Source organism: Theropithecus gelada, chromosome 18 (assembly GCF_003255815.1).
Source record: "Theropithecus gelada isolate Dixy chromosome 18, Tgel_1.0, whole genome shotgun sequence".
NCBI classification, from domain to species: Eukaryota; Metazoa; Chordata; class Mammalia; order Primates; family Cercopithecidae; genus Theropithecus; species Theropithecus gelada.
The window spans coordinates 50284891-50293282 of NC_037686.1; positions in this window are offsets into that span (position 1 = coordinate 50284891).

The window sequence follows — 8392 nt, forward strand, 5'->3', positions numbered from 1 at the left end:
GAATCACTTGAACCCGGGAGGCGGAGGTTGCAGTGAGCCGAGATTGTGCTGTTGCACTCCAGCCTGGGCAACAAAAGCAAAACTCTGTCTTAAAAAAAAAAAAGTGTCCATTGTTTTTTGTTTGGTTGGTTTTTAGCTTATTCATACTGAGTGTTTTTTCCAGAGTTCTCTGCTTCCTGGGTGGTGGAAGGGTCCCTAAGGGGCCTTTCTGATTTGCTTCTTCCAGGACCCAGCAGTCCCACCAGTCTTAGACCGAGTTTGTGTGAATATCTCAACTTGGTTGTCCTCTTCCCTGCAGGTGTATAAATTCACAGCCAGGGAGAGGCACTCCCCAGAGCCCTGGGAAGACAGCAGGCTTCCTTGTGCTTCTCTGGGCTAGAGGGCCAATTTTCTGCATTACTTTTCACAGAAGTGCCGGGCCTCTGCGGCCCTGCTTCATGGAGGGGTCTGGTTCTAGCTTCACCTTCCTATGGCTGCATGGGCATTCTAAGAGCTGGGCACATGATATGTTCACTGTGAACACTCAGGGAGTTGCATGCTTATGATGTATGCCTTTTTCTGTATAAATGCTATACTTTAATGAAACTTTTTTTTTTTTTAATCCGGCTGGGCTCAATTCTCCCAGGAGCCCCGATTCCTAACCTAACAGCTCTGACTTTGAGATTCTCTCTAACCTCTCCCCTCCAATTCTGATGCCCAGAGATGTTCCTTTCTCACCTAGGATTTTGAGGGCAAATGGATGTATCTAGTAAATCTGTTTATAATGCGGTAACAAGAGGTGAGCAGAAGTTTCCGTGATAAAAGTGAGAGAGGGTTTCAGGCTGAGAAGATGAAGGAAGGCTTTCCATCGAGGAGGTATCAGAACTTACAATAAGACGACTGAGATAGGCTGAACGTGCAGAGACCGCACGAAGGTGGAAGAGCACATGAGAACCAGGAGCAAGACCTTCACTTGGGGCCACAGCACGGGGTATGGCAAGGACTAGGAGAAAAGGCAAAAGGACCAGCCTGAATGCACTGAGGGCTTGGCCCTTCATAGGCCAGCAGAGGCATCAAGAGCTGTGACAGGGAGGTGAGCAGCTGCTCAGGGCTGTGGCAGAGAATACTGAGCAAGCAGGGTGTGGGTCACAGGACGTAATAGGGGCCAGGCAGGGAGACCGAGCTGGACAGAGTGGCCACAGGTGAGGATCGAGGTATTGAGCAGAGTGGCAATGGAAGTAAAGATGGCAGAGGAGCAAAAGGTATGGAGAAGGCCAGGCCCAGTGGCTCATGCCTGTAATCCTAGCACTTTGTAGGCTGAGGCGGGAGGATCACTTGAGCCCAGGAATTTAAGACCAGCTTGGGCAACATGGCAAAACCCCATCTCTACAAAAATTACAAAGATTAGCTGGGCATGGTGGTGTGCACCTGTAGTCCCAGCTACTCAGAAGGCTGAGGCAGGAGGATTGCTTGAGCCGGGGAGGCCAAGGCTGCAATGAGCAGTGATCATGCCACTCGCACTCCAGTCTGAGCAGCAGAGTAGGGCCCTGTCTCAAAAAATACATTTAAAATTTCTAATGAAAAATAATTTTTAAAATTTAATTTAAAAAATATGGAGAAGTTGAGAGGATGGGCACAGGTTATGACATATTAAGATAAGAAACAGGCTGGAATCAAGTAACTCCAAGGTTTCTGGCCTTAAGGAGGCCGAAAAAGAGAAACATATTAGTTAGCAGCGGAGCTAGTTTGAGACAAAGCTGAGGGCTCTTTGTCATTGCTGTTCTCCTTTTGTTTTGTTTCTAACTGCATATATTTTATGCTGCAGGAAACAAAAGAAAAAGAGGTACAGTTTTTTTTTGTTTTTTTTTTTTTTTTTTTGAGACAGAGTTTCGCTCTTGTTGCCCAGGCTGGAATGCAGTGGCACAATCTCGGCTCACTGCAACCTCCGCCTCACAGGTTCAAGCAATTCTCCTGCCTCAGCCTCCTGAGTAGCTGGGATTACAGGTGCCTCCCATCACACCCAGCTTATTTTTTGTATTTTTAGTGGAGACAGTGTTTCACCACATTGGTCAGGCTGGTCTCAAATTCCTGACCTCAAGTGATTCACCCTCCTCGGCCTCCCAAAGTGCTGGGATTCCAGACCTGAACCCCTGTGCCCAGCCAAATTTTTAAAGAAACTTTTAGTGGTCATCGATGTAGCAATAATGATTGAAGCCAGCCATTCATTCATCATTTTTTCAGAGCCTGCTATGTGCCTTGCATAGCCCACCACTGCCCATAAGCAGCTTATACACCAGCAGAGAAGCAGCTATCTAAACAAAGAGAAATAAAAGGTACAGAGGTCTGTTCTGGGTTCCATACAGCGGCAGGAGGCGAGGGGGCAGGGCTGTCAGGACAGCCCCGAGGGAGAGGCTGCTGGTGCCCCGCATCATTTCCAGGAAGAGGGGGCAGCTGCTAGGGGACAAGCCTTGCAAGTCAGGAGAACAGCAAGCACTGTGACAGCAAGACGTGTTCTGCAGCTGCTGGTTGGTCAGCGGGAGGGGACTATCTGAAGGATTTAGCGAGGCGAGCACTGAGTCCTGGAGGCAGGCAGGGGGCAGCTCACAGGGAGCCTGGTGAGCCAGGGTCAAGGTCTGGGCTGGGTCCTGTGTGCCACAAACTAAAGTAGCTGCAACAAGGAAAGTCAAGACAGGCTTCTGGGTCACACACACATTTAGCCCGTTGGAAAAGGAGTCACAATAACTGTAACGGCTTCCATTTATTAAGTGCCAGACATTGAATCACTGCAACTGGCTTATAAAGAGAAGGCACCACCCTGTTTTGCAGATGAGGCTAACAGAGTCACAGAGGTCCCCTGACTTGCCTGAATCCAGCTAGCAAGGGGCAGAGCCAGTATTTGGACCCAGGTATGTTTGGCTCCCAAGCCGGGGCTGGCTCCATACCTTCAGCGTGCATCTCACAAGAGAAAAGATGACAGAAAACAAGGGTCAGGTCAGGCGTGGTGGCTCACACCTGTTATCCCACACTTTGAGAGGCTGAGGCAGGTGGATCACTTAAAGTCAGGAGTCCAAGACTAGCCTGGTCAACATGGAAAAACTGCATGTCTACTAAAAACACAAAAATTAGCCTGGCATGGTGGTGTACGCCTGTAATCCCAGCTACTAGGGAGGCTGAGGCAGGAGAATCACTTGAACCCAGGAGGCAGAGGTTGTAGTGAGCCAAGATCACACCACTGCACTCCAGCCTGGGCAACAGAGCAAGACTGTCTCAAACAAAAAAAAGAAAGAAAGCAGGGGTCAGAGAGCTCCTATGGAGTTCTCACCACTCACCCAGGTGTTCCTGTCACCGATGTCTTGGATTTGTTAGAGGCGCTGTAGGAAACTATGAGACAATTATGAATTCAAATTTGTCGGTGAACCTGAATGCACTAAGGAAATTCTTTTTTAACAGACATAGTCAAAGAATAATAAGTATCTACCCATTCCCATAACCCAGTTAAATTTCACTTATAACCTTTCAGAGTTATATACTGCTTTTTTCCCCATTTACAGAGAATTCATCATTCTCCTTGCTATTTTTTCCTTCCTAATAGCTAATAACTGAACATTTCTTCCCTTTTGTTTATGCCCACTCCCTTTTGATTGGTCTTCAAATACAGAGTAATGACCTCTGGGTAAAGATGGGGCTTGAACACAGGGGTATAGTTTCACTCGCTCCCCAAAACCCCACTAAAATGACGGTAGGGGGTTTGTTCATGACGGTTCATATTTTTTGTTTATTTTTAAGCACAAACCTAAAAGGATGGGAAAAAAGAAAAAGTGAACCACAATAGAATTTTTAAAGCAGCAGCAGATGAATAAATACTTAATGTTTTAGCAGACCCAGGAAAATTGAATCCTAAGCTGGCCATCCTTAGACAAGAACCATCCAGATTACACCAGGACGCTCGGGACTGGCAGTAGCAGTTACCACTGGAAGTAGGGATGAAAGGAGATGCTAGAATGAAATATACCGAAAGTCTGTTAAAGCAGGCTGGGCACGGTGGCTCACGCCTGTAATCCTAGCACTTTGGGAGGCTAAGACAGGAGGATCCCTTGAGCCCAGGTGTTTGAGACCAGCCTGGGAAACACAGGGAGACCCTGTCTCAAAAAAAAAAAAATAAAATAAATAAAATAAAATAGTCTGTTAAAGCAGCAGATTGCCTAGATTCCCACCCTGCAGTGGGGTGACTGTTCCCCCAGAACCCCCAAAGCCAACTAGATGTTTGGTTCCTGGAGAGGTAACCGAGGGCTATGGACTGCAGATCCCAAGCACAGCTGAGAGCAGGGCGACCACAGGAAACAGCTTAGTGAACTGTACTAACTGAAGGTGCAGAGACCCAGCCCTCTTCTTTTTCCCTCCACAGGAAACCCAATCAGCCTAAGAAGAAAGACCTAACAGACAATGGCATGGGCCTCCCCTGCTAGCCCGCCTAGGGCAGATAGCTTACAGTAAGGCTCACATCTATTCACATGCTTGGAGCATCCAATGGACATTTTAATCTCCTATCCTGAGTTATCTCTGAATTATCAGCAGATAACCAAGCAGCACCTGCCATCTGAAGAAAGCCTCTAACAGGAAAACCAGAGACCAAACAAAGCAGGAAAAAAAAAAGAAAAAAGGCAACCCAACATGGAGGAAACGGGAATGATACAGGAAGAAAACTAGAAAACTTAGATAAAAAAACTAAAGATAGAACTTTCTGAAACCAGAATAAGGATTTTTAAAAATATATTTTTACTATGGTTAACAGAAATAAAATACTCAATCAAAGAACTGGGGAAGAGTTGAGGAAAACTCCCCAAATTAGCAGCTCAATAAAGAAGATGGCCAGGCGCGGTGGCTCACGCCCGTATTCCCAGCACTTTGGGAGGCTGAGGCAGGTGGATCACTTGAGGTCAGGATTTTGAGACCAGCCTGACGGACACAGTGAAACCCCATCTCTACTAAAAAAATATGAAAATTAGCTGGGCATGGTGCCATATGCCTGTAATCCCAGCTACCTGGGAGGCTGAGGCAGGAGAATTGCTTCAACCCGGGAGGCAGAGGTTGCAGTGAGCTGAGATCATGCCATTGCACTGCACTCCAGCCTAGGCAACAAGAGCAAAACTCTGTCAAAATAAAATAAAGATAAGGGCCAGGTGTGGTGGCTCCCACTGTAATACCAGCGCTTTGGGAGGCCAAGGTGAAGATTGCTTCAAGCCAGGAATTCAAGACCAGCCTGGGCAACATAGGGAGACCCCATCTCTACAAATAATTTTAAAAATTAGCTGAGTGTGCTGCATGCACCTATAGTCCCAGCTACCTAGGAGGCTGAGGCAGGATCACTTGAGCCCGGGAGGTCGAGGCTGCAGTGAGCTATGATCATGCCACTACACTCCAGCTTCAGCGACAGAGTGATAACTTGTCTCAAAAAAAGAGAGAGAGAGAGAGAGACGAAAGAAAGAAAGAAAGAAAGAAAGAGAGAGAGAGAGAGAGAGAGAGAGAGAAAGAAAGAGAGAGAGAGAGAGAGAGAGAGAGAGAGAGAAAGAGAGAAAGAAAGAAAGAAAGAAAGAAAGAAAGAAAGAAAGAAAGAAAGAAAGAAAAAGGAAGGAAGGAAGGAAGGAAGGAAGGAAGGAAGGAAGGAAGGAAGGAGAAAGAAGAAAATTGAAAGGAGGAGGTCTAGTATGTAGCAGTTGTAGAAAGAAAACAAAAAATCAGAGGGGAGATCTTTAATGAAATAATTTAAGAAACTTTTTCACAATTGAAGGGCATGACTTTCTGTATTGAAAGGGCCAATTAGAATGGATAGTCTCAATACATATTATCATGAAATATCAGACGCTGAACTAAGCTCATGTATCAGAATGCGTAGGAATTCTCAATAACACCACCAGAAAGCCAGACTTCAAAATTCTGAAGGAAAAATTTTTTTATTATTATTTTTAGAGACAGGGTCTCACTCTGTCACCCAGGCTGGAGTACAGTGACACAATCATGGCTCCCTATAGCCTCAAACTCCTCAGGGCAAAAGATCCTCCTGCCTCAGCCTCCCAAGTAACTACGATTAAAAGTGGGTGCACCATCACACCTAGCTAATATTTTAATTTTTTTGTAGAGACTGGGTCTCGCAACAGTCTTGCCAACATGGCAAAACCCTGTCTCTACTAGAAATACAAAATATTAGCCAGGGATGGTGACTCGTGACTGTAGTTCCAGCTACTTGGAAGGCTGAGACATGAGAATCACTTGAACCTGGGAGGCGGAGGTTGCAGTGAGCCAAGATCACGCCACTGCACTCCAGCCTGGGTGACAGAGTGAGACAAAAGAGACCAGGTCTCAAACACCTGGCCTCAAGCAATCCTCCCACCTTGGCCTCCCAAAGTGCTGGAATTACAGGCATGAGTTATTGCACCCCACTGGAAAATGTTTTCTAACCCACAATTCTTTACAGAGAGTATGTGAAGATAGATTTAAAACATTTTTAGACAAAGAAGGTCTCAATGAATTTACCTTCCATGAACCCTTTCTCAAAAATTACTGGACAGTCGGGAGCAGTGGCCCGGGCCTGTAATCCCAGCACTTTGGGAGGCCGAGGCGGGCAGATCACCTGAGTTCAGGAGTTTGAGACCAGCCTGGCCAATGTGGTAAAACCCCGTCTCTACTAAAAACACACAAATAAGCTGGGCGTGGTGGCAGACGCCTGTAATCCCAGCTGCTTGGGAGGCTGAGGCAGAAGAACTGTTTGAACCCAGTTGGTGGAGGCTGCAGTGAGCCAAAATCATGCCACTGCACTCCAGCCTGGGCAACAGAGCCAGACCTCGTCTCAAAAAAAAAAAAAAAAAATTACCAGAGGATGTGCCCAACCACAGTGAGGATGTAAACTGAAAAACACAGGAAACAAGATGTCCAGTACAAAAAAAAAGGTGAAGGGAACACCCAGGATGGTAATGAAAGATCCTAAGATGACAGCTGTGTTCCTAGAGGGCAACTCGTTCAAATTAAAGCAGGCAAAGGCTCCAGAAGGCGGGAAGAAGTAACTGATAGACAACCCAATATATGCGAACATCTTTTGTGATTGAATTATTCAAGGAAAAAAATAAGACAAATTTATTATAGGGAAAATAAAAAGTTGGGCAGAAAGAGAAAAGCAATTATTGTGAACTACGCACCCAACCAAAATTATAATTGAACTAAGTTGGAAATATGACGACATGGTTTGAATGTTTGTCCCCTCCACATCTCATGTTGAAATGCAATCTCCAGTGTTGGAGGGGGCGCCTGGTGGGAGGTGGTGGTCATGGGGACGGATCCCTCATAAATGGCTTGGTGCTCCTCATGAAGTGATATGTAAGTTCTTGCACTGAGTTCACAGCAGATCTGGTTGCTTAAGAGTGTGGCACCTCCCCCATCTCTTGCTCCCTCTCATCGTGTGATATGCTGGCTCCCCCTTGGCCTTCTGCCATGATTGGAAGTTTCCTGAGGCCTCACCAGAAGCAGATGGCAACAGCATGCTTCCTGTACAGTCTGCAGAACGGTAAGCCAAAATAAACCACTTTTCTTTGTAAATTACCCAGCTGCAGGTTATTTCTTTATAGCAACCCCAAAACAGCCTAATACAGTTGGGGAGATGAGAAGGGTGAACACGAATGATGGGGATAGGAAAAGGAAGAAATGAAATAGTCGTATGCCAGAGAAGGGCAATAAATAACGCCTAAAACTGAAAAATCAATGAAGTAATATAAGTCTGTTATTTAGCAATATGGAGGTAAATACTGAAAAAAAGCTAAAACTTTTTTTTTTTTTTTTTGAGACGGAGTCTCGCTCTGTCGCCCAGGCTAGAGTGCAGTGGCCGGATCTCAGCTCACTGCAAGCTCCGCCTCCCGGGTTTACGCCATTCTCCTGCCTCAGCCTCCCGAGTAGCTGGGACTACAGGCGCCCGCCACCTCGCCCGGCTAGTTTTTTGTATTTTTTAGTAGAGACGGGGTTTCACCGTGTTAGCCAGGATGGTCTCGATCTCCTGACCTCGTGATCCGCCCATCTCGGCCTCCCAAAGTGCTGGGATTACAGGCTTGAGCCACCGCGCCCGGCAGCTAAAACTTTTGAACACCGTTTCTGTAAGTTGGGGTACTACGACAAGTTATATCCAATCAAACTTGACTTTGACTCTAGAAACTAGTCTTTGTCCCACATACCAAGTTTATCAATCTCTTCAAAGATGTTCCTCACCTGATCATCACGTTGGTTACAATCCATAAGGTAGAAGGAAACTGAATCATTAACCAGCAATTTCCAAATACCAGAAATTGCAGTATTTGTATATCATGACATCCCTTCTTTTTTCCCAGAAGGGCTGGATGAAATATACTGATTCTATGGCAGTTCAAAATTCAAG